This window comes from Biomphalaria glabrata, chromosome 2 (genome assembly GCF_947242115.1).
Source record: "Biomphalaria glabrata chromosome 2, xgBioGlab47.1, whole genome shotgun sequence".
NCBI classification, from domain to species: domain Eukaryota; kingdom Metazoa; phylum Mollusca; class Gastropoda; family Planorbidae; genus Biomphalaria; species Biomphalaria glabrata.
Genome location: NC_074712.1, coordinates 37984157 through 38011893, shown reverse-complemented (window position 1 = coordinate 38011893; position 27737 = coordinate 37984157). Strand labels below are relative to the sequence as shown.

General features: G+C 37.5%; 1 protein-coding gene across 2 annotated transcripts in view; it reads left to right on the top strand.

The window, feature by feature from the left end:
• The first annotated feature begins 2536 nt into the window (after positions 1-2536).
• The window catches only part of LOC106058672 (voltage-dependent calcium channel gamma-7 subunit-like), a 95836-nt gene continuing 70635 nt past the window's right edge, over positions 2537-27737 (top strand). The window contains exons 1-2 of one of the 2 annotated variants that reach the window (XM_056020371.1): positions 2537-2815; positions 25026-25150. The gene's annotated coding sequence lies outside the window, so the exon portion shown is untranslated. The remainder of the gene's footprint in view (positions 2816-25025; positions 25151-27737) is intronic. The other variant, XM_056020370.1, reaches the window with a different exon arrangement.

Below are 27737 nucleotides of genomic sequence, written 5' to 3'. Positions count from 1 at the left end.
TGTCGTGCGAGTTCTATGAAGGTGTCCAGCAGTTTCTATGAAAGTGTCGTGCGAGTTCTCTGAGTGTGTCCAGCAAGTTCTATGAAAGTGTCGTGCGAGTTCTATGAAGGTGTCCAGCAAGTTCTATGAAAGTGTCGTGCAAGTTCTCTGAGTGTGTCCAGCAAGTTCTATGAAAGTGTCGTGCGAGTTCTATGAAGGTGTCCAGCAAGTTCTATGAAAGTGTCGTGCGAGTTCTCTGAGTGTGTCCAGCAAGTTCTATGAAAGTGTCGTGCGAGTTCTCTGAGTGTGTCCAGCAGGTTCTATGAAAGTGTCGTGCGAGTTCTCTGAGGGTGTCCAGCAAGTTCTATGAAAGTGTCGTGCGAGTTCTCTGAGGGTGTCCAGCAGGTTCTATGAAAGTGTCGTGCGAGTTCTCTGATAGTGTCCAGCAGGTTCTATGAAAGTGTCGTGCGAGTTCTCTGAGGGTGTCCAGCAAGTTCTATGAAAGTGTCGTGCGAGTTCTCTGAGGGTGTCCAGCAGGTTCTATGAAAGTGTCGTGCGAGTTCTCTGATAGTGTCCAGCAAGTTCTATGAAAGTGTCGTGCAAGTTCTCTGAGGGTGTCCAGCAAGTTCTATGAAAGTGTCGTGCGAGTTCTCTGAGGGTGTCCAGCAGGTTCTATGAAAGTGTCGTGCGAGTTCTCTGAGGGTGTCCAGCAGGTTCTATGAAAGTGTCGTGCGAGTTCTCTGATAGTGTCCAGCAAGTTCTATGAAAGTGTCGTGCAAGTTCTCTGAGGGTGTCCAGCAAGTTCTATGAAAGTGTCGTGCAAGTTCTCTGAGGGTGTCCAGCAAGTTCTATGAAAGTGTCGTGCAAGTTCTCTGAGGGTGTCCAGCAAGTTCTATGAAAGTGTCGCGCGAGTTCTCTGAGGGTGTCCAGCAGGTTTTTGTCTCCCGCTTCTTTTCTTTCTTTTCTTCTTCCTGGCATCTTTCTGTTGTTGTTTTTTCTACTCCAGTGTTTCTCAACTTTTAACACTCCCAATTAAATAAAAGGTACGTCCCTGCTTCAGCTTGAGCTAGGGAGGTGAGCGAAGGGAGCCCCCGTAAGCTCCTCTAGCGTTGTTCGGGCGGAGCAATGTCGCAAAGTGATTTCCTGCTTTAGGAACTGAAGCAATGCAGTCTCCTATCAGTATATATATATATATATTGTGATGAATGCCAGTCGTGCGATTACTCTGAGGGCGTCCATCAGGTTCTATGAAAGTGTCGGTATATATATATATATATATATATATTGTGATGAATTCCAGTCGTGCGATTACTCTGAGGGCGTCCATCAGGTTCTATGAAAGTGTCGGTATATATATATATATATTGTGATGAATGCCAGTCTGTATTTTAGCCAACTGTTGATGCCTGTCAGATTATGACAGATTACTCTGCAAATGTATGAGTTTCTTGTTCGGGCGTATTACAGTGTAGTTAACTTACAACACTGACGGAGAGACGCACCATAGTAGACGTATATTGAACTGGACAAGTGACGTTTTGACTTAGTTGGGTTGGAGGCTTCTTAGAGACAGAAAATCAGTAAGCGATAGGATTCTATAGGGTAAAGACGTGTTTATTGACAGAGACTTAGACTGTGACCTATTCATGGATTAAATATTTAACTGATTTTCTGATATTTAATGAATAGGCCAAGTCTAAGTCTCAATATACGTCTACTATGGTGCGTCTCTACCTAACTAGAATATAAACTAAGTGCCTAACACTATACAAGTGTGAGAGACTTTCAAAACACACAATTCGAACTTAGATGATAGATCTACACTTGGGTTTCATACAAAACAAAACAAATCTAAACGACAGTATATGGAAAAAAAAAAAAGGGGGGGGGGTCAGGGTCCAAACGTATTAATATGAGCAAGACTTGATGTACAATTGGGCTTGATGGACTGTTGAATCGTGTCCAGAGACACATGTCGAACAAAACTACGTTTATAAACAAATATTGGTATTAGAAATGAATATTGGAACGTCTTAGAGTTAAAGTTGACAAATCTAGACAAGTTTGTGAATAGCGATAGGAAGTGGGAACAAGTTGAAACGTTGTCTCACTTGTTAGCATGTCCTTTACGTTTGGAGAACTGTCCACCCTCTTCTTTTCTTCATTTCTTTTTGTTTCTCTTCTCTCTCTTCTCTCTCTCCATCTGTACTGCCTTCGTCTTCTTTCTCCGTCTTTCTGCTTTTTTCTTCTTCTTCCTCTGTCTTTCTGCCTGTTTCTTTTCATTCGTTTGACTTGAATAGTTTCTTTGTTTCTTCCACTGCTGGTTATGCTATTCAATAGCCACTAAATGTGCAACCATTTATTCTTCTGTGTCAATTTAGCGTATTTATTGATGGGTAACCCGACCTTCACCAGACAGATGCTGTCAAGTAATTGGCCAAGTTCCTAACCTCATTTCGTTAAAAGCTTTATTGATAAGGGCGCCATGTTTGACCATGTTGGCCATCAAGATTCACCTCCCCCCTCTAAATACCTCTCTTCCTTTAAAGTGTCCCTATTCGTGTCGTCTCTCTACCTTAAGAAAAGGAAGATCACTCGCACAAATAGTCTGTTCTTGTGTCCAGCAGTTGTTGCCCCTGTAGAGGGCTAGAACGAGGGAGTGTGGAAAGTGTCGGAGTTAGCAATGAGAGGGGAGCTAAGCTTCAGTACGCGGACAGCCAAATGAGGGAGATGGAATAGTTCACTTTGGCCAGACTACTCTGTGCACAATAACTGTTCTGTGACCAAAGACATTTCTAGAGAGGCCAGGATTCCGGAAGTTTCACGTGCAGTTTAGGTAAATATAAACATTCTCAGCTGTTCTCAGTAGTATTATAAAATAAGATGCCTGTTCAGGCTTCCTAGAGATAATATAAACTAAATGTATGATAGAATTGATACTCAACACTTTATAAAAACGTAGTTATAATTTAAGTCTCTCTCTTTCTTTGACACAAAAAAGACACATGATTACAAAGGCCTCAAATAGGTGCAATTAAGAATTGATAATTACCTATACTCATACAGTTATAGCACTTACAATGGTGTAACCACAGACCTATATATGATATCAGAGGCGACGTTAGAATTGTGTCATCTGGTACGATTGCCTTTTGGTTTTGCCTTATTATTATAACAGAACTTACATAACTTAATAATACAAATATAAAAACAAACATTTTTGACAAAAATCTACAACCGTTTGCATTATTTTTTTGTTTAATATGGGAAAAAGTTATCACCCCTAATAAAGAGCTTCAAGTGTTTAAGTGTTTAGTTGTAAAAGTGGTGTATTTTTACGAAAAAAACTGCTTGCATAATTGATTTAAAAAATTAGATTTTTCGCTTTCAGAAAAGAAAAAAGTAGCCGTTGCATCAGAACTTTGAATGGTCTAAAATATTGTGATGTCGGATTTTCACTATCTTTTCTAGTTTACGAGATCTAAACGGGACGGACGGACAGACGGACAGACATTTCACAAAAAACTAATAGCGTCTTTTTCCTTTTCGGGGGCCGCTAAAAATCCTGGTCTACAATGCCTACGTTATGAGCACACTTCTTTATGAGAGTGAGAGTTGGGCAACTTACATGCCTCAAGAACACAGATTAAATAGCTTCCATGAGACACATAATGTGCATCTCGTGGAGGGATCGTGTCACCAACCAGGAAGTTTTGACACGGGCCAACATGCACAGCATGGAGACAGACTGTACGTGATGGTACGAACTTCGCCGAATGCAAGAGAAATCTGCCCTGTCGGCTAGCCCTAGGACAGATGTATATATATGCACGAACTGTGGCAAACTCTGCCGCTACAGAATTGGCTTGATCAGTCACTCCAGATTCTGCCCCATCTCAAGACGTAACGAAAGCCATTGACTCATCTGGGCGCATCCATTGTCTTCCGAGACAGAATGAGCCATATATTAATGTCCACGACTGCCACCATATTAAATGTTATAAATAGGACAGTGCCTATGAAAGACATTAAAAGTTATGTCATGCCTGCTTCAAAAAACGTTTTTTTATTTACGTTGTTACAAAAGAATTGCTCTCAAATCTATAAATGAGTGTCTCGTATACATGTCTTAAACTGATTGACTGTATGTGCCCTATAGAAAATTAAGATATTTTATTTGGTTATAAGATGCACAGTTGCTGTTTCTTTAGTGGTAATACAAAAATAAATGTATTAGATAACAAGATTACAAAGACAGTTTGTGTGGAAACACAAACTCAAAATCGGCCCCCGAAGTGGTCCACCCAGGAAGGCTGCAATATTTTCAGAAAGAACATCCAAAAGAAATTATATCAAAGACAAATGAGAGATAAGAATGGAGAAAGAAGGTTGACAGATCTTGTGTAGTGCCCCAACGGTACAGCAGATCAAAGGATAGGTGCAAGTGAATGCAAAGTTAGATGTGAACCTGGCCTAACTAGTTTCCCTTTCAGACCTTGTGGTCTAGAGGGCAGATGATGTAAAGTTCATCTGTTTTTGTGGCCTACGGTTAACGAGGGTGTCATGTAGCCAGCACAACGACCAACCACCTTTACTTTTCTAACAACTAATATCAGGTACCCATAGGAGCTGGGTGGACTCGGAGGCGCCTAAGGATTCCGAAGTTGAAAATCCCAGTCTTCACCAGGATTCGAACCCGGGGCCCCCGGTTCAGAAGCCAAGCGCTTTACCGCTCAGCTACCGCGCCTCTCCTGGCCTAACTGAAGTCTTATAATTGATGTTATTGTTTTGAAAAGGCTCAATCTCTGCTCCGGCAGTTCACATTAAGTTCACGAAAATGAAGTTTACAAGATTACTATTCGTTTTAGTTTAGGTCTAACTTATAATGCATACTAATTAGCTTTTTCTCTTTAAAAAACTGCTTGCATAACTGATTTTAAAAATTAGATTTTTCGCTTTCAGAAAAAAAAAAGTAGCCGTTGCATGAAAACTTTGAATGGTCTAAAATATTGTGATGTCGGATTTTCAATATCTTTTCTAGTTTACGAGATCTAAACGGGACAGACGGACAGACGGACAGACATTTCGCATAAAACTAAAAGCGTCTTTTCCCCTTTCGGGGGCCGCTAATAAAAATGAGAATCCATTAGGGTAATACAATGTTTGCATCTTTCTCATTGTGTATTGTCTTACGATTTTAGATTAAGATTTAGGTTAAGTTTTAGTCCAAAGTTTTAGTCCAAAGTTCAACGGAAACAAATGGTAGATTAAGTTTTAGTCCAAAGTTCAAAGGAAACAAATGGTAGATTAAGTTTTAGTCCAAAGTTCAAAGGAAACAAATGGTAGATTAAGTTTTAGTCCAAAGTTCAAAGGAAACAAATGGTAGATTAAGTTTTAGTCCAAAGTTCAAAGGAAACAAATGGTAGATTAAGTTTTAGTCCAAAGTTCAAAGGAAACAAATGGTAGATTAAGTTTTAGTTCAAAGTTTTAGTCCAAAGTTCAAAGGAAACAAATGGTAGATTAAGTTTTAGTCCAAAGTTCAAAGAAAACAAATAGTAGATTGAGTTTTAGTCCAAAGTTCAAAGGAAACAAATGGTAGATTAAGTTTTAGTCCAAAGTTGAAAGGAAACAATTGGTAGATTAGGTTTTAGTTCAAAGTTCAAAGGAAACAAATGGTAGATTAAGTTTTAGTCCAAAGTTCAAAGGAAACAAATGGTAGATTAAGTTTTAGTCCAAAGTTTTAGTCCAAAGTTCAAAGGAAACAAATGGTAGATTAAGTTTTAGATCAAAGTTCAACGGAAACAAATGGTAGATTAAGTTTTAGTCCAAAGTTCAAAGGAAACAAATGGTAGATTAAGTTTTAGTCCAAAGTTCAACGGAAACAAATGATAGATTAAGTTTTAGTCCAAAGTTCAACGGAAACAAATGGTAGACCAATAAGAAAAATCCCCTTTCAATGTCGTTTTTATTCTACCATGAACCAGATCTCTGGACTGAGTCTTATTTGACACGTTTTGTTTGTGCCGATTTAAAAGTTTCTCTGGAGCTTGAAATTTCTTTGTTTAATGTTTTATTCAAATGCTCCAATTCCTATATTTTTAATAGCCTAGTTTGGGGCGAGGTGGCTTTAGTGGTGAAACGCTTGGCTTTTAAACCGAGGGGCCCCGGGCTCAAATCCTGGTGAAGACTTGGATTTTTAATTTCGAGACTTTCAGGGCGCCTCTGATCCAACCCAACTCTAATGTGTATTGTTGGGGGAAGTGATTGGTCGTTACCACATGACACCCTCGTTAACCGTCAGCCAAGAAACAGATGAATGTCTGAAAGGGAAACTTTAACTTTTAGGGCTCGCCATCAAAATGTTTTCAGAATTTTTAGACATATTTTTGTTAAAGCTGTTTAACACTTTTGTTTGGAAGCAGTAAACAATCATTACAAGATAATGAATACATTGAATTTATAGAACGATCATTTTCAAAAAGTATCAATGACTTGGTGAAGAATGTTATAGTAATACAATTGCTAGTCAAAGAAAAAAGTCATTAAGATATAACTTCTGGATCTCAAAGCTAAATGTAAACAGTTCTAACGACGCGACAAGCCCCACATCCAAAGAATAATGCGGTCATCTAGCCTGCTCAGTGAAACTTGATCTAGAGAGAAACAGTGCGCAGTGAAACTGATATAGATCTATAGACGACCTTTTTACATTGTATCAATGAAATAAAGCAGGCAATTTTCCCGGAAATAGACATCTCCACGAACATGCGCAGTATGACGGCAGTGTTTTTTGTGAAGGCTAAAAAAAAATGGGGTTGGGGGAGAAATGGTGGAGAAGGATAAAGCTGGACACGTTTCGTGCTCATTTTCATGCGTTGCAAAGAATTCAGAAAGATATCCAGCTCTTTTTTCCTTGCGTTTTGCAGTTTTTAGCGCTGCACAATCTATTTCTAGCATCTTTCCCCTGCATTAGACACGCATGTAAATTCCGACATACAATTGCGTTCACAAACACACACACACATTTCTACCTTTTATTACTTAAGAAGCGATACAGTGTTTTAATTAGTCTAAATCTTGTAGCTTGCCAGATGTATAAGTTGTGTTGTGTTTACCTAGTTATTTCAGTCTCTGGAGCAAGTTACAGTAGCTGTGTAGCAATGTACTTTCTCAAACAGATTTGAATAATCGGTCGTTGTATCTCTCATTGTTTCTGCCCTACTAATAAAACCTTTGTGTATATCGACTACTCTATTGATAATCGAATCTACATCTTATTTAGAGATCATGGTGCTGATAAATAAAATAGAGCTTAAAAAATTTGTGAGAAATGGAGGTCAGTGCTGTCAAACGTTGATGACTATGAAATACAATCAGAGGCGTAGCTGAGCTCAGTTCTTGAGGGGTACTTAAAAATAATGTATGGAAAGAATTAATGAGTTTGACAAGACAATTGAAACGTCCCACAAATTCTAACTCCCCCACGTTTTATTTATGAACATAACAAATAAAAATTTAGGAACTTTCTAGAAGACGTTCTCAGTTTTATTGACTTAGTTTGTAAAATCACATTCTACATCTGCTGGCCCTATAGTGTGACGTGACAGACTTATCTGCACATCTTTCTTGTATATTGTGTGACGTGACAGACTTATCTGCACATCTTTCTTGTATATTGTTTGACGTGACATAGACTTATCTGCACATCTTTCTTGTATATTGTGTGACGTGACATACTTATCTGCACATCCTTCTTGTATATTGTTTGACGTGACACAGACTTATCTGCACATCTTTCTTGTATATTGTTTGACGTGACATAGACTTATCTACACATCCTTCTTGTATATTGTTTGACGTGACATAGACTTATCTGCACATCCTTTTTGTATATTGTTTGACGTGACATAGACTTATCTGCACATCCTTCTTGTATATTGTTTCACGTGACATAGACTTATCTACACATCCTACTTGTATATTGTTTGACGTGACATAGACTTATCTGCACATCCTTCTTGTATATTGTTTGACGTGACATAGATTTATCTGCACATCCTTCTTGTATATTGTTTGACGTGACAAAGACTTATCTGCACATCCTTCTTGTATATTGTTTGACGTGACATAGACTTATCTACACATCCTACTTGTATATTGTTTGACGTGACATAGACTTATCTGCACATCTTTCTTGTATATTGTGTGACGTGACACAGACTTATCTGCACATCTTTCTTGTATATAGTGTGACGTGACATAGACTTATCTGCACATTCTTCTTGTATATTGTTTGACGTGACATAGATTTATCTGCACATCCTTCTTGTATATTGTTTGACGTGACATAGACTTATCTACACATCCTACTTGTATATTGTTTGACGTGACATAGATTTATCTGCACATCCTTCTTGTATATTGTTTGACGTGACATAGACTTATCTGCACATCCTTCTTGTATATTGTTTGACGTGACATAGACTTATCTGCACATCTTTCTTGTATATTGTGTGACGTGACATACTTATCTGCACATCCTTCTTGTATATTGTTTGACGTGACACAGACTTATCTGCACATCCTTCTTGTATATTGTTTGACGTGACATAGACTTCTGCACATCCTTCTTGTATATTGTTTGACGTGACATATACTTATCTACACATCCTACTCGTATATTGTGTGACGTGACATAGACTATGTACACATCCTTCTTGTATATTTGAAATTGTCCAGTGACCTTCAACACACACACAATTCTCTTTGAAATTTTTAGCGGCTATCACGGGAGGTCAAGGGAGGTCATCTGATTAAACAGTTTCGGCATCCCTGTAGGCGAGATGATCCCTAATTCATCATCTAGAGAAAGTTTTTTTTTGTTGTTGTTATTGTGATAAATAAAATTAATAACAAATTGGCATTAGCGTGTCCCCCGCGGTGTTGTCGGTGGATGGAATCGAAAATCTAAATCTGAATACCTATGTACGCTTCAGGGCGGGCGCCTGGCCTACGCTCACCATATCAAAGATGGAAGTCGCTGTCCTACATTTCTTGTAGACTGTCTGCTGATTGGTGTGCGGATTTAGCCTCCGTAAGTAGGACGTCTCAGTGACTGTGCTGAAGTGTCCGCAAGACAAATTGAGATAATTCTCTTGGAGAGTTGGGGACATTTGTGACTTTGAATGTCCTTGACAGGACCAAGCTCATTTTATGGCGAACTTTCATGAAATAGTTTTGTATTGATTCTCAGTTCGTATTGAAGAGGAAAAAAAATGTAGACATTTAGATCGATAAGCTTAAGAAGGACTTTCTGTCTGTCTGTTCTTCTGTTGTCTATCTGTCCATTTAACTTTTCGTCCCTTCGCCTTGCTAATTTGGTATATTGTTGGGTTTCATTAGCTATTTAAAATAATTGTTTTAGTATATTACCAACATTAAAAAGACATAACATTTTTATTGTCAAAACCTATTTTAAAACAATAAAAACAAATAAAACAAAGTTACAAAAGACAGTTTATGTGGAAATGCAAATTCCACACAAACTCAAAATCGGCCCCCGAAGTGGTCCACCCAGGCAGGGTGGAAAGAACATCCGAATGAAATTATATCAAAGACAAATGAGAGATAAGAATGGAGAAAGAAGGTTAACAAATCTTGTGTAGTGCCCCAACGGTCCCGCAGATCAAAGGATAGGTGAAAGTGAATGTAAAGTTAGATGTGAACCTGGCCTAACTAGTTCCCTTTTCAGACCTTGTGGTCTATAGGGCAGATGATGTAAAGTTCATCTGTTTTTGTGGCCTACGGTTAACGAGGGTGTCATGTAGCCAGAACAACGACCAACCGCCGTTACTCTTCCCCAACTAATGTAAGGTACCCATTAGAGCTGAGTGGACTCAGAGGCGCCCAAAGATTCCAAAGTTGAAAATCCCAGTCTTCACCAGGATTCGAACCCGGGACCCCCGGTTCGGAAGCCAAGCGCTTTACCGCTCAGCCACCGCGCCTCGCCTGGCCTATCTGATGTCTTATAATTGATCTAATTGTTTTGAAAAGGCTCAATCTCTTATTCGAAGCCTCAAAAAAAAAAAAAATAAAATAAAAAAAAAAAAATATTTCCGCAATAAAAAAAAGTACACAAAGATGAAGTTTACAAGATTACTATTCTTTTTAAATTAGGTCTAACTTGTAATGCATACTAATTAGCTTTTTCTCATAAAAAAACTGCTTGCATAACTGATTTTAAAAATTAGATTTTTCGCTTTCAGAAAAAAAAAAGTAGCCGTTGCATCAGAACTTTGAATGGTCTAAAATATTGTGATGTCCGATTTTCACTATCTTTTCTAGTTTACGAGATCTAAACTGGACGGACGGACAGACGAACAGATATTTCGCACAAAACTAATAGCGTCTTTTCTCCTTTCGGGGGCCGCTACAAAAGAGAAATAAATTATGGTAAAAAGTATACAAATACAGAATAGAATCAGAGGCGTATCTGACGTAAAAGGTCCAATATAAAGGAACTTATAAACAACCTACTGCATTGTGAAACATTTTAAAAGCTTATCGGATTGAAAACATTTCTGTGAAGTGAAAGCCAGTAGACATCACGCAATGTTTCCAGTTGTATTGTACACAAGTCCATTCAGATTTTAAGCTTTCACTATGTCAACGTATAGTGTAGTTCATGAAACATGTTGATCGACATATTATAAGTTACCTTATATCAGCTTGTAGCCTAGCCGAAACGTTTTGTACCAGTGGCGTAGCAAAGTAAAGGCGGGCGGCGCAGTCACCCCTGGTGCCGGAGTGTAGGTATGCCAAACATGGGCGTAGCCAGGATTTTTTTTCGGGGAGGGGGGGGGGGTTGGGGGTGGATTTTTTTCTCCTCCCCCCGACCACCACCCCCTCCCCCGGCGAAATTTTGTTTTCATATGTATTTATGTGTGTGTGTGTACATAATCTTTATTACATTCTGAACCTTCATTCTTTCGGAAGACGTTTAATGTGCCCTAGAATAGGTTCTTCTGGAGTTAGTGGAAAAATTGTAGATTCCCCGCCATTACTAGCAATGGGGTGTGGGCGAAGCCCCGCCGCCAAGCACTATTTCTGATATTGAAAGCCAATTAAACTCGAACCCCCCTGGAAGGGTTTTTTAAAACTCGAACCCCCCTGGTAGGGGGTTTTAAACTCAAAACCCCCTGGTAGGGGGTTTAAAACTCAAAACCCCTGGTAGGGGGTTTAAAACTCAAAATCCCTGGTAGGGGTTTTTAAACTCAACCCCCCAGTAGGGGTTTTTAAACTCGAACCCCTCTGGTTCGAGTTTTGTTTTTAAACTCGAACCCCCCTGGTAGGGGTTTTTAAAGTCGAACCCTCCTTGTAGGGGGTTTTAAACTGAAAACCTACTGTTAGGGGGTTTTAAACTTAAAACTCCTTTGGTTGTGCTGGGGTAAGTGATGGTTTAGTATTAAAATCTCACCTAAAATAAACAAAATCAAAGCAAAAAATCAATCACTAAATTCCGACTCCCCTTGGGGGGGGGGGGGATTTCATTTCGGGGTGGGGGGGGGGGTTGAACCCCAAACACCCCCCCCCTGGCTACGCCCATGTGTTCAGTAATTGTTTGAAATAGAAATCTACATTTAATTGTTACTTTAAAAAAAGCATTGTCTGATCGACACAATCTTATAGTAACATCAAGACATCTTGGCAACAAAAACAAAAGATCTTCACATCTAGCACTCAAATATACAAGTGGTTCACAATGAGTATTAGTTTATTGTCTTCTTATCTTATATAATACAGACGTTACTTCAAAAAAGAAGATGATTACGTCCTACGCGTCATGCATTTAGTCATGCATATTAACCAATGACTTAAATTCTGCCAAGTCACTGGTTTTCCTGGCTAGCTCAGGCAACCCATTCCATGCTCTAATAGCACTAGGGAAGAAGGAGTATTTGTACAAATTTGTCCTAGCATATGGGATGAGGAATGTGCCTTTACCTCATTGTCATCTGATTTGACTGCTTCAGGAGCTTTCAGCAAGCTGTATTGCGATAGATGAACAAACACTAAGTTTTTAAATAAAAACACTTTAGCTACTCTTCTTAATACTTGAATGTTTAGAAGGAAAAAAGAGCAAAAAGAAAGAAACAAACAAGGAACAAATCTAAGAAACAGGTTTCTAAAAGTCCCACAGAATACAACGTAAACAACCAGTTTCTACGTCAGACAGAAAGATAAATTATAGGAATTAAAAGTACGCAAGGCGCCATTTGGACAGCATCTTCTTGTAGTGACCAGCTCTATGAAGCTGTCTGCGACAACAAAATAGAACCTGTGCTTTGTGATAGACTGCGTCACTACAGTGAATTGGGTGTGGGGTGGGGCGAGGTGCTGCTAGACTTTACAGGAAATAGACTTGGGGGCAAAACAAATTGATAAATATGGTAAAAGAAAAAAAAAACAGTTGATGATTTTGTATCGTGAAATATTTTGAGATGATCTAAAGAGAGAAAACAATATCTGTCTGTCTGTCTGTCTGTCTGATCTAGTGAGCCAAGTGAGAAAACTGGAGCCATGTCATATTTCAATATCTATATATTACCACACACACACACATATTAAAAAATAAATACGTGTGAAGGTTATATAAATATAAAGCAAAGTGAGACACGGTGGCTGAGTGGTAAAGCGATTGGCTACCGAACCGGGGATCACGGGTTCGAATCCCGATGAAAACTGATTTTTAATTTCGGGATCTTTAGAGCGCCTTTAATTCCACCAGCTCTAATGAGTACCTGACATTAGTTGGGTTGGTCGATGTGCTGGTCACATGACACACTCGTTAACCGTGGGCCACAGAAACATTACCCTTACATCACCTGCCCCTAAGATCGCAAGGTTTGAAAATAATAAATCTACAAAATAGTTGATGTAAAATAAAGTATGTTACAGTTACACAATACATTAGTGCAAAATAAGGTTTCCAAGCTCTCTGGGCAGCAAGGTCACTCGGTCCCCTCCCTTCTCTATTACTCAGTAGTGTCCAGCCACCAGTAAACATGCAAAGCTTACAAATATGTACACTCCAAGTTACTAGCAAGGTCACTCGGTCCCCTCCCTTCTCTATTACCCAGTAGTGTCCAGCCACCAGTAAACATGCAAAACTTACACATATGTACACTCCAAGTTAGTAAACATAATCATATAAATATGTGGGGCATAAAATGTCGTGTTTTGATTTGGCATCATGGGCGTAGCCAGGGGGGGGGGGGGTTGGGGGTTCAACCCCCCCCGAAATGAAATCCCCCCCCCGGGGGGTGGGGAATCGGAATTTAGGGACTGATTTTTTGCTTTGATTTTGTTTATTTTAGGTGATATTTTAATACTAAACCATCACTTGCCCCAGCACAACCAAAGGGATTTTGAGTTTAAAACCCCCTACCAGGGGGTTTTGAGTTTAAAACCCCCTACCAGGGGGGTTCGAGTTTTAAAAACCCCTTCCAGGGGGGTTCGAGTTTAAAACCCCTACCAGAGGGGTTCGAGTTTAAAACCCCCTACCAGGGGTTTTGAGTTTAAAAACCCCTACCAGGGGTTTTGAGTTTTAAACCCCCTACCTGGGGTTTTGCAGTTAACTCCCCCTCTTCTATAAAACAAAACAAAAAAAATGCAAACGAAAATCCCCTAATTCCACGAGCACAGTTAAGAATGATTTTGATTTTAAAACCCCCTCTAAAATTTACGGTAAACCGCCCTCTTCAACATAAAAAAACAACTAATTACGCACTCAAAATGTTATGAGCGTAGCTAAATGCTCAGTTTTGAGTTTAAATCCCACTGAAGGTTTGAAGGTAAAAAATACCTCTTTAATAATAAAAAACAAAGCAAATTATACACTAAAAATGTTATGAGTGTAGTCAAAAGGGTTTTGAACTCAAAACCCCCTGGTAGGGGATTTTAAACTCAAAAAGTACCTCTTCAATATAAATAAAAGCAAATTACTCACTCTAAAATCTATGAGCGTAGCCAAAGGGGTTTTGAGTTTAAACCCCCCGCCAGGGGCGTTTGAGGATACAAAATACATCTTCAGTGTAAGAAAAAAAGCAAATTACGCACTCAAAATGCTATGAGCATTGACGAAAGGGGTTTTGAGTTTAAACCCCCATTCAGAGGGGTTTGGTGCTAAAAATACATCTCCAATATAAAAAAAAGCAAATTACACACTAAAATTATTTTAGCGTAGCCAAGCCAATCGGGGGTTTTGAGTTTAAACCCTTCTTCTACAGATGGCTTTTTTTTAATGTTTAAAACCCCTCCAGATGGTTTTGAGTCTAAGATCCTTCTACAGAGCATTTTGAGGTGGGAAAACCCCCAACAGAAGATTTTGACGATAAAACTTCTCTTTTCGATATAAAATCTAAATCAAACTGCAGTCACTTAATTCCAATAGCGTATTCAAGAGAGGTTACAAATTTTTACCAGTGGCAGGGCTCCATTAATAAACTGCAGTGAAAAGTCATCTACCGAAATCGAAAAACACTAAATGTAGCTCAACAAGGATGGCTAAGACAGATTTAAGGAGTCAGTTATAGAGATCGGGTCTAAATCAAGGAAATCCTATGCCGAAATGGGAGTCGACCCCTTAGTAAGATTGTGAGAGAACGACGCATGAGGTTTGCGGGACATGTTCTCCGACAAAATGAATTACGCATAAGAAGAGTTGCAATGATATTCTAGTACAACTTGACGTCACTCATTCATGGAGGTCCTCATGGTAGGTGGGAAGAGGCTTCAGCCATTACCAGTGACAGATTTTTATGGAAACAGCTTGACGTCAAATGCTCCGAACGGCGTGGGAGGGTCTAAGTCAGTAAGAATAGCACATTAGGTTTTTGATATAAAACTTTTTAATAGTAGGAAAATGCAGTGTAGATACCTCAGAATATGCATTTTGTTGGCTTTCAATACCAGAAATAGTGCTTGGCGGCGGGGCTTCGCCCCGCGCTGGGGAGCTCCTGGCGCTCCCCCTTGCTAGTACTGGCGGGGAGTCTACAATTTTATGGAAACAGCTAGATGGCCAATGCGCCGAACGACGAGGGAGGGTCTAAGTCAGTAAGAATAGCACATTAGGTTTTTGAAATATAACTTTTTAATAGCAGGAAAATGCACTGTAGTTACCTCAGAATATGCATTTTGTTGGTTTTCAATATCAGAAATAGTGCTTCGCGGCGGGGCTTCGCCCCGCGCTGGGGGAGCTCCTAGCGTTCCCCCACACCCCATTGCTAGTAATGGCGGGGAATCTACAATTTTTCCACTAACTCCAGAAGAACCTATTCTAGGGCACAATAAACGTCTTCCGAAAGAATGAAGGGTCAGAATGTAATAAAGATTATGTACACACACACTCACACATAAATACATATAATTTTTTTTGCGGGGGGGGGGGGGGTCGGGGGGATTCCCCCCCCCCAACCCCCCCCCCCCCCCCGAAAAAAAATCCTGGCTACGCCCATGACTGAACACTCAAATAAGATATTCATGTCGGAGATTCAAATACAACTATTAATTCAAACAATGAAGATCCTTTAACAATAAATACAAAGCTTTAATTCTGGAACTAGGAATCACTTGAATAGAATACATAATTTACTATAAAATTACACCAGTTAACTATCTTCGTTCAAGTTCGTAATTAAAACTTGATATAATAATAGTAATGGTTCTACAACTCAAAAAACTACAACTAAACTCGACTAAATTCTATCTACAACTGACTTTACTCCCTCTGCCTCTGCCAATAAGCCACGCCTATCACACTACGTCATCGCTGCTCCCTTTTATGGTCATTAATTACAATCATTTCCACGAAATCAGGCCAGCTACCGGGGCTCGTTGCCAGGGGCGTAGTAAGGAATTTGCCATCATTTGGGGGCCAGGGATGCTTGACCTCTTTAGGGGCCCCAGCATTTTGCGTAATATTTAATGTAAAAAACCCCCACTCATTTGGGTCCCCCCCCCCGGTCAAGTACAGTGTTGTCTAGTATGATTTTCATTCCATTATATAGTATTGTCCAGTTTGACTTTCATTCCATTATATAGTCCAGTGTGGCTTTAATTTCAATGTGTAGTGTTGTCCAGTTTGACGTTAATGAAGATTGTTTGAAATCTTTGGCTTGCTATTTTCTGGGCTCTGATGTGATGTTCATGACTTTTGAATTCAAGAACATACAGATATCACTGGAAGGTTATTAACAGCCCCCCCCCCCCCAATGACGCCAAAAACCCATGATAAAGTGGGGGACAATACGTACACACTCAAACTCGCACACACACACACACACACACACACTCACACATAAAAGGATGTTTGATTTGACATTTGACTATTGCTGAAGATTGAGAACTTCTAAGGGTTTGATCTTCCCGATCCGACAGCTGACAAACTTATCATGATATTTGAAGTAAATCCAGCAATGGACTGGCTTATTTAATGGTCCATCACGGAAATAGAATAAATATGAAATATAAAACGAATGGACCCTGTGTTCACAATTTCGCCTATTTATATTTATTGGCCTCCTTCAGTCGTAGAACAACTCTGGTTCATCTCGCACACTTCCTCTTGTGGCTGTGGAGCCCTACTCTATTTTGGGGAGACACTCCTGACCACAAAGATCGCAGGTTAAGGTGACTTTTGCTTCGGTGCTTTCCTTCACAATTTCGACCATTCATATTACGCACTATTTAACAATGCTTTCAAGAACTTTTAAATTTAATTGCTGCGTAATTTGATTAAAATTTTACACCCCCCTGAGCTATTTTTAGCTACATACGCAGTGATTCCGAGAATAAGAAAAACACTGACAAGTTTTAGTATACAACAGTGACGAGATGTTTAGCGTGCCAGATGACTGGGATGTCTTGATTGATGCTACAATATGTTTACATTATGTTACGACAAGTATGTGTTGATCAGACATTGCGTATTTGATATTTAATTTCGCATAGTTCTCTCCTTTAAACAAATTACTGAACACTTAAACAATATCGTGATGCTGGAGATACAAATGTAAACTGTATATTCAAAACTTATGACTATAATATCAGCGATGTGGAACTAGGAATCAATTTACATAAATGTACAAAACAATTCAATTTAATTCACTCCACTTAGAGGGCGATTGCTCGCGAAACTTAATCTCCAAGTCTTGAACTACTTCCTCTTGTCCTTTCTAGCAACGTCCAAACTATTTTTAAAGCTTAAGGAAAAACTGCCATCGTTTTAAATAAATGTGTCATCACTCATCAGTTACTTTAACTCTTATCAGTGCTGCACATTATGTTTAGTGAAATTAGCTGACTGTTTTCTTTTAATGTCTATTTGAATTCAGCAACAATCTTAAACCATAAATAGCATCGTTGGTATTTCTATAATTTTAGAATACTTACTTACTTTACACGTTTAACCCTTAAAGTGCTGAGCTGTTTTACAATGAGTGCATACAAAATGGCATTACATTTCTGATGCTTAGTAGCTAAACTACCATACGCGTTTTAAGGGTTAATTTTAAAATTACTAGACCTAGACCAATGTTATAATCAGGAATAGTAGACATTCTGTAACCGGGTAATGGTGTAGGCCTTCTGTAACCGGGAAATGGTGTAGGTCTTCTGTTACCGGGTAATGGTGTAGGCCTTCTGTTACCGGGTAATGGTGTAGAGGCCTACTTTGCTGGTCGTATCCAGTTCATTTCTTAATGTGATACTACTGTTTACATAATAAATAAATCTGCACCCCTAAGCCTTAAGAATTAAAATTTTGTTCAAATTATTAATACATATATTATAAATATATTTAGATTTGGGCTCTATTTAGACTGTCAAGTGTATGTTCCTATAATGAGGATATGTAATAATTATATGCTATAAAAGTAGTTTGTTATTTTCGAAACTTATAACTAAAACGAAGTTCGTATCAAAATTCTTTTTTTTTAAACAACATTTGAATCAGTATTCTATTCAATGAGTTAGTTAATAAATGGAAAATATATTTTATAATGATACGTTGATACTTGTTACATTGTGACCTTAGATGCAAATTTTTTGTACCAATGCGCGAATCTATGAATGAAGCTTGATTTATTAATGAAGAAGTCTTTGACCTTTTTAAAAAACATACCTCCCCTGAAGTTTTTCATTGAAAAGTGGTGTGTTTTTTTTTTTGAAAATCTGCTTGCATTGATAATTTTAAAAATTAGATTGTTCACTTTCCGAAAAGAAAAAAGTAGCCGTTGCATCAGAACTTTGAATGATCTAAAATATCATGATGTTTGATTTTCATTTTCTCTTCTAGTTTCTGAGATCTAAACGGCACGGACGGACAGACCGACGGACAAACAGGCCACACAAAACTAGTAGCGTCTATTCACCTATCGGGGCCGCTAAAAACAATAACTTATATTGCATTAAGGAAGACTGCTACAAACCGCCTCCATATATGGATTGTCTTTGGAGGTAGTGCAGGTCGTTGTTTAGGGGTTCCGTCTTTACCAATAGGACGACAGGGACCTCCCTGTAAAATGTATGTTTGGTATAATAAAGGTATGTTGTGTCGAGACTTGTTTGTCCGCGTGCGACTGTGCGCGATTTTTTGTTCGCCCTCCACCTTTTGGTGTTCATAATTGTTTTTGTTTAGCGCTCTTGCTTATAGCATACTCAGTGCGCTACGGACCAATTACCATTGTGAACTCGGTTTGGGGGGATGGGGGGTGGAGGGGGGGGTATCTGGGAGAAGGTTTCCGTGCTGCCTTTTCAAAAGCAATTTTTAAAAAAGTTGCTGAGTCCGAATTTGAACTAGAGGTCTCGAACATCCGTGATAGAGAGCTTATAGATTTGCCATTGAACCATACAAGTACTTATAAGAATATAGAAGGTTTTATGGTTATCTTTTGGTAGTTTCAAATTTTTAGCAAACGATTTATCTCCCCTTAGTTAGTACTGTCTCTATATAAAACAAATTGAAACAATTACGACTGATTGATAAAATAATTTTTTTTTTTTATTGACCCAAGTTTCAATTTGATCCTAGAAAGGGAAGTGGGAGAAATGACGTGTACAAGATTTTGTACCAAACAGACAAAGTGGGTTGACATAAGCTTTGTTAAATTATGACATTTTTCTTTCAGATGTGGCTAAAGTTATTAGAAATGGTTTGAAAAAATACTAGGTTGTCAGCACTAGGAACTAGGATTTGACCACGTCTTTGTTTTACACGGATTTCATAGCATGGATCAGAGCAGTGATGTTTTTACTTCAACCTTTTACCAAATAAAGAGCAAAGAAAACAGTCAAATTTTATTAGTTGGCCTGTGATGTCTTCCGGAGATGGATTTTTGATTGTATTTGACTCAGTCACCATATTTTATGCACGAGTGTAGGATAATTTCATTTAAATATTAGATTTGATCAGACCTCGTGAATCCGTTTTCAAAATATATCCAAATTGTGTATTCGAATCTCGCAGTGATGAGATTCGAACATGACCCGGCAAACTAGCGAACGGCAAAATATCGCCGTATATTTATTATTTTAATTTTTTGTTCATTTTTCAGCAATTATTTCATGTAATAATAATAACTAGTCGACCAACGGCATACGCCGCTATTTTGCAGGGCCTGCCATAGGCCACTGCAACCTATACGACCGCAGTGGGCCCCAAACTTTCGCTAATTCTGGGTGTATAAATTATTAAATTAAACCATTTATGACAGATTTCCCGCGGCCTCCTGTCAATTAACAAGGAGCTCTTGGAAATCTCCTGAAATTGCAAAATATACGAAAAAGTCCTGGAAATATCTGGAAATTATTAAAATCTTTTTGAAAATTCATACAAATCTCCAGAAATATATAGACAAAAATTGTAATTTTGGGGTGTCACTCAATATGGAAAACCACATACTACGCGCGATAAAAAAAAACGGCATTATCATGTAATTGTGGAATCTGGTGAAAGAGGCTTCTCGCGCCTAAAATTAATGAAAAATTACTTGAGGTCAATAATTCTCAAAGATAGATTGAAACATTTGGTAATTCTTGCTATTGAGCGTGATCTATGTAGGAAACAGAATTCTTTTGATATAGTGACTTCGCTACACGCAATGCTCGTGTAGTAATTCTGTGCGAATAAATAAAATGCAAAGACGAATTTATTTTCTTAGACAAACTCTTAATTTTCACTTATCCGTATCCCTACCCAAACTGGGCCCGTGATATTCGTTTCGCATTGGGCCCCACAATGGTTAAGTCCGGCCCTGCTATTTAGTGAAGGGTGAATACAGAGTAGATTACTTGTTCTCTTTCAATGACTTCTTGGTCAAAATGGTTAAGTCCGGCCCTGCTATTTAGTGACGGGTGAATACTACTTCTCTCCCCCCCTCTCTAAAATTACGTCCGTCCGACTTGCAGTATTAAAAGAGTGATCATTCCATTACTTGGTATTCAAACTCTTTAGCCATGAAGAGAATTATATATCTATAGATAATAATGATAATTATAGCTTTTATATAGCGCTACTTTCATGCTTATAGCATGCTCTCATTTGTGGACCAGTGAGAGGGGGTATCTGGGAGAAGGTTTTCCGTGCTGCCTGTAGGCGCTCAGTACACAACTCTGCTCGAGTCGGGTGTCGAACCTCGAGCCCCCTTCATAGGTAGCCAAAACAAGCCAAGTTCAAGCGTACTTAGCCTCTCGACCACGATTCCCACGTGTAAATTCGCAAAAAATTATAAATACAACTCACAATATGCAAAAAAATGAATTAATTAAATATATATCATATTTATTCGTATTCTTGAAATACATTAAAAATGACGCAAGCGTAATGATACATATTGCATAGTTCCATAAATGAGCAATTGTTATCCGATTTTCAAAATAGATTGCTACAGCCTGAAGTGGTAAGCGATGCCACATAGAAACTCCATCAGTGTCTGCCTCGTTCTGTGTGTATTTGATTTTGTTCACAATTGAGCGGTATTTATTTTAACATTTCACCTTTACTTGCCTATACATTAAAATATCATCTTTCCGCTTTGCTTAACCACCATCTTTGATGACCTAATCTGATCCAATTGAAACCCAAGTGGGACAACTCCAGGCTGTTGGGGGAAATCACCCAGTTCCCTAAGGACAATATTTTTAGTGGGCCATGAATTTCTTTTGAAAGGTTGCAATCGTCTTCACCCCCGCCCCTCTTCCCTTGCACCTCCCGCTCACTGAACCTCCTTTAAGATCAATGCTAGCCTCAGCCCTCTTCTGGTCTGCATACCTCTTTCAAGACTGAGCAGTGAGGAAAGACCTCGTCTCTGATGTCAGTGAATCTATAGTCACGACTTACTGAGAAATAGAAGAGCCAGAACAAAGTTTCGCCTCGCTCTAAAATCAATCTCCGGCTTTATTTGTAGGTAGATGACATGCTCTATGATATCAGAGAGAAACCAAATCAAAGTCATCGAAATATGAGAGTTGCGGTTTTTTTTTACCGTCTTCTAAAGTCTTTGAAACTACTCATCCTAGGTCTAGCTAGCTGGCGAGATAGAGTTAGATGGATAGATAGAGATAGATGGATAGATAGATAGATGGATAGATAAATAGATAGATAGAAAGTAAGATGAATGAATAGATGGATAGATACATAGATAGAAAGATAGATGAATAAATATATAGATTTGATAGATAGATAGATAAATAGACAGAGGTAGATAGATAGATAGATAGATAGATAGATAGATAGATAGATAGATAGATAGATAGATAGATAGATAGATAGATAGATAGATAGATAGGTCTTGTATTACAGGAAGCTTTTTGTTAGCATATGTGAATGTAGAGAAAAATCTAATCAGTTAAAGCCAATCACATTTGATGCAACAACATAGAGTACAGAGCAGCATTCAATTATCGCATACTGAGTAACAACAAAAGCCTTGACATTGTTCCCTGAAAGTCACAGTGACATACACCAAAATGTGATATTGTTTGGTGAGAATCTTGCTCTATTCAGGGGAAAATGTGTTACGGTGTGACGTCAGGAAGTCGATACAGAAAAAAAATATTGCGTCAGTTGACATGAGGTCATCTATAGCTTGCGTGATAACAGAACAGGGACCATTGACTTCTGATTGCTGGCTTTCCTGCCTATCTTGTTTTTTTTCCCCTTAGTAATGACTCCACCGTCTCTTTAGTGTCTGACATGAACATAGCGACAATGAAATAAGTACGTGAACATACTGGAGAGAATGGATAACAATCCAATGTCATAAAGAAATTGACTTGTAACAGTAACTATCAATTGGTGCAAATGTATCGATTTGTAACAGTAACAATAATGTCGTAAGTGTATAAAATGTAAAAGTAGCTAGTCATTGATAATTTAGTACGTAATAGTAAGTACCCACTGGTACAAACATTAAATTTGTAATAGCTACTATAAGTACCCACTGGTACAAACATTAAATTTGTAATAGCTACTATAAGTACCCACTGGTACAAACATTAAATTTGTAATAGCTACTATAAGTACCCACTGGTACAAACATTTAATTTGTAATAGCTACTATTCACTGAAGTAAATCTATTAACATGCAGTTGTAGCTAAAACAAAAATTCAATGACATGCAAATGTACATAAAAAAAAGATAATTAGAGTTGAATATCTCACAATACAGAGAGAAAGATTTGTATTGTGCTCTTCATGACCTCTCACAGAACCAACCGTCAATCAACAATGGTATTACTGAAACTTAGTAGTAAACAAACAAACAAACAACTTTTTGGTTTGCTAAGAACTCTAGAAGTAAAACCGTGGTTTGAAGAATTCGATTGACACATGAAATACGTTGGACATAATTCTCTTCTGTTTTGAAGTCACGTCTGTAATCTGTAAGATAAGTTCAGATAAAATCTTGACATGAACATGTTGGTAATAAAATGTTGACATGTACATGTTGGTAATAAAATGTTGACATGAACATGTTGGTAATAAAATGTTGACATGTACATGTTGGTAATAAAATCTTGACAAGAACATGTTGGTAATAAAATCTTGACATGAACATGTTGGTAATAAAATCTTGACACGAACATGTTGGTAATAAAATCTTGACATGAACATGTTGGTAATAAAATCTTGACATGAACATGTTGGTAATAAAATCTTGACATGAACATGTTGGTAATAAAATCTTGACATGTACATGTTGGTAATAAAATCTTGACACGAACATGTTGGTAATAAAATCTTGACACGAACATGTTGGTAATAAAATGTTGACATGAACATGTTGGTAATAAAATCTTGACATGAACATGTTGGTAATAAAATCTTGACATGAACATGTTGGTATAAAATGTTGACATGAACATGTTGATAATAAAATGTTGACACGAACATGTTGGTAATAAAATGTTGACACGAACATGTTGGTAATAAAATCTTGACACGAACATGTTGGTAATAAAATGTTGACATGAACATGTTGGTAATAAAATGTTGACATGAACATGTTGGTAATAAAATGTTGACACGAACATGTTGGTAATAAAATGTTGACACGAACATGTTGGTAATAAAATGTTGACACGAACATGTTGGTAATAAAATGTTGACATGAACATGTTGGTAATAAAATGTTGACATGAACATGTTGGTAATAAAATCTTGACACGAACATGTTGGTAATAAAATGTTGACATGAACATGTTGGTAATAAAATGTTGACATGAACATGTTGGTAATAAAATGTTGACTACATAAAATGTTGATGTAGATAATACAATGTGAACATGATAAGAGAAATATTAAATGATAATTTGTTCGTGAACCTTTAGTCTCTTGACTATTGTTTCTTGTACTAACCCTATCGTGGGTTTGATTTCAAACATCTGACACATCTGCTGTCGACTGTCTAGCAGACAAAGTAATTACCATTTAGCTGTCTCTGTTTCACCCTACCTCCTCTCCGTTATCCATCTCTCTCTCTGTCTGTCTGTCTCTCTCTCTCTGTCTGTCTCTCCTCTCCCTCAACTTGACCTCTCCTTCCATCTGCTTCTAAACTCCGGACATTTCTTTTTTTTTTTATTTTATGAACGGAAATTGATAGCCAAGTGAACAACAGACAGAAAAGACAACAACAACAAAAAAAAGGCTTTTCCAATTGATCGTTTAGTTCCCTATTTGTGGCATTCAACAGTAATCCAACAACACTTACAGCCCAAGTTCACCAAGAATTAGGCCATTGTTTAGCATTCGCAAGAGAATTGAGAATTCGTTACAGTGTAGATTAAAACTGTTACTGATAGATTTGAGCAAAACGTTTTAAACCTATTGAAGTAGAGGAAACAAAAAGTCAACTGAAATGGAGCTGGAGTACACAAAAAAATGAATGAATTTAAGTTGAAATGTACATATAGGCTATTCCTTTGACAGAGTGGAACACTAAAAACAGTAAAAAAAAAACATTTAAAAAAAAGCTGTGAAAAAACACAATTTGCAAACTTGTGCGACTCACGCAGTAATCACCCAAGTGATGTCATTGTCAAGACTATTTGTTAATGTGGAATCCCCACCGAAATGACATTATTAATGAATGTGCGTTTTGTGCTATCAGATCAGATGAGGTGCAAATTGCATCTAAATTTTAAAGCCAACGCAATCACGAAATAGGAGACAACTTTAGAGACTATATTGACATGCTTGGTCTCTATTTGTGTTACACTCATATCATGTTACAGGATTATAATGTCCCATGCATCTACTGTTTATCGTATTAGTCGCTGTATTGTGTCGTTCCATTTTTTTCTATTTTTATTTAACATTTACATTTTAACATTTACATTTTAACATTTAACATTTAACATTTAACATTTAACATTTACATTTAATATTTAACATTTACATTTAACATATACATTTAAAATTTACATTTAACATTTACATTTAACATTTACATTTAACACTTATTTATTATTAAGTACTATATTTTAAGACACAGCTGTTGAGAGGGATTGTTTTAAGACACAACTGTTGAGACGGATTGTTTGAAGACACAACTAGTGAGACAGGTTGTTTAAAGACACATCTGGTGAGACAGATTGTTGAAAGACACACTTGGTAAGACATATTAAGTACTTTGTTTTAAGACACAATCGGTTAGACAGATTGTTTAAGACACAGCTGGTGATGTAGATTGTTTAAGTGCCTTGTTATAAAACACAGTTAGTGAGACAGATTGTTTTAAGACACAGTTGGTGAGACAGATTGTCTTAGAAATGTTTGCTTTGATATTTCAGCTGTACCTTACACTGTAAGCTCATCGAGTACACACAAACACGTTTATATAGTCTTAACGATGAGTCTAAAAGATTTAGTCTTAGAACAACATCATGTAACAGCAATACAAGAGTCAAGTAAACGGTTATAGTTTTACAGATAGGTAGTCTCACTAGAGAGCAAGAGTAAACGCTTGTAGTTTTACTGATAGGTAGTCTCACTAGAGAGCAAGAGTAAACGCTTGTAGTTTTACTGATAGGTAGTCTTACTAGAGAGCAAGAGTAAACGCTTGTAGTTTTACTGATAGGTAGTCTCACTAGAGAGCAAGAGTAAACGCTTGTAGTGTTACTGATAGGTAGTCTCACTAGAGAGCAAGAGTAAATGCTTATAGTTTTACTGATAGGTAGTCTCACTAGAGAGCAAGAGTAAACGCTTGTAGTTTTACTGATAGGTAGTCTCACTAGAGAGCAAGAGTAAACGCTTGTAGTTTTACTGATAGGTAGTCTCACTAGAGAGCAAGAGTAAACGCTTATAGTTTTACTGATAGGTAGTCTCACTAGAGAGCAAGAGTAAATGCTTGTAGTTTTACTGATAGGTAGTCTCACTAGAGAGCAAGAGTAAACGCTTGTAGTTTTACTGATAGGTAGTCTCACTAGAGAGCAAGAGTAAACGCTTGTAGTTTTACTGATAGGTAGTCTCACTAGAGAGCAAGAGTAAACGCTTGTAGTTTTACTGATAGGTAGTCTCACTAGAGAGCAAGAGTAAACGCTTATAGTTTTACTGATAGGTAGTCTCACTAGAGAGCAAGAGTAAACGCTTATAGTTTTACTGATAGGTAGTCTCACTAGAGAGCAAGAGTAAACGCTTATAGTTTTACTGATAGGTAGTCTCACTAGAGAGCAAGAGTAAACGCTTATAGTTTTACTGATAGGTAGTCTCACTAGAGAGCAAGAGTAAATGCTTATAGTTTTACTGATAGGTAGTCTCACTAGAGAGCAAGAGTAAATGTTTATAGTTTTACTGATAGGTAGTCTCACTAGAGAGCAAGAGTAAATGCTTATAGTTTTATTGATAGGTAGTAGACAGCAAGCAAAAAGAAAAGCCTCAGGTGACAACTCTATAAAGGGAACTAGTTCAGCCTATACCACCACTTCAGTCAAGTACTCTTTCTTTTCCTTGCAAAGGTGACTAATTCAGCTTGTACCACCGTTTCAGTCAAGTACTATTTCTTTCCCTTGTTAGAGATTCAAAACAAAGTAATTTATTACCAATAGTTAATTAACTAATTGGTTAATTTTTTAAAATCGATTCTTGTGTTGTCAGCTAAAAGAAATAATTATGCGCAAATTCAGCATGATCCGAGATTAGGTGTCGGAGAAATAAAGCGTACAAACTTTTGTCCAGACAGACACGCTGACAGACAGCCACACAGACAAATAGAGTGAGTTGATCAAAGCTTTGTAAAAAGATTTACAGATACGTAGTCTCACTACAGAAAAAAAGGAAGATATAGGTTATAGTGTGATTATTATATGCTTTGATTACGATAGTAGTATTTAAATATATAAAATAAACAGAGCGATACAGAGATAGATAGATAGATAGATAGATAGATAGATAGATAGATAGATAGATAGATAGATAGATAGATAGATAGATAGATAGATAGATAGATAGATAGATAGAGAGAAGAGAAAGCAGAAGCAGAATAATTATTTCTATCGGCATGATGTCGTTTCGTTAACTGTGATCTATGTGCAATAGGGTTTGTTGCTGAACATAAAAATTATATATGTGTCAGACGCGAATAGCCCAATTTTTCTGTAAAAGAAATTACAAAAGTCATTTCTCTAGAGAAGAAGTTACGAAGGCTATATGATTTACAACCACAGACCTATATATACTAAGATAAATATAGATTTTTTATTTCTAGTTACGATTTATTTAGGTAGGTGCTGATTTACTACTACATACCAAATATTAGAGTTTAGAAAAACCCAGGTTCGTTTCTACTAGCTAACACCGCATATCATATCTCCATTAGTATATTTAGATCTATAATAAAATTCTAGTCTAGATCTATATATAAAAATCGAATAGATCTAGTAATAGTATAGATTCTATCTAAATTGCCGAGTCTAGCCTTTGCTATGCCTATAGTCAGTTTTTATTAGAATAAATTCTAGATATTACTAAAGACTGAAGTTTATTAATTAATAGATTAATAGATATAGACATATGACATCTGTGGCATTTTACGTCTCGAGAGACGATCTTTTCCCTTTGCAACTTCTTGTGTGACTAAAGAGGCCAATCCTTGATACACAGCTGCGATCGCAGGTTGGGCATATATAATCACCAGGCGCCGTTGCATTTTCACCCTTATTTCTGCTTCTGTTGTGTATGACATCTGCAATCTGACATATGA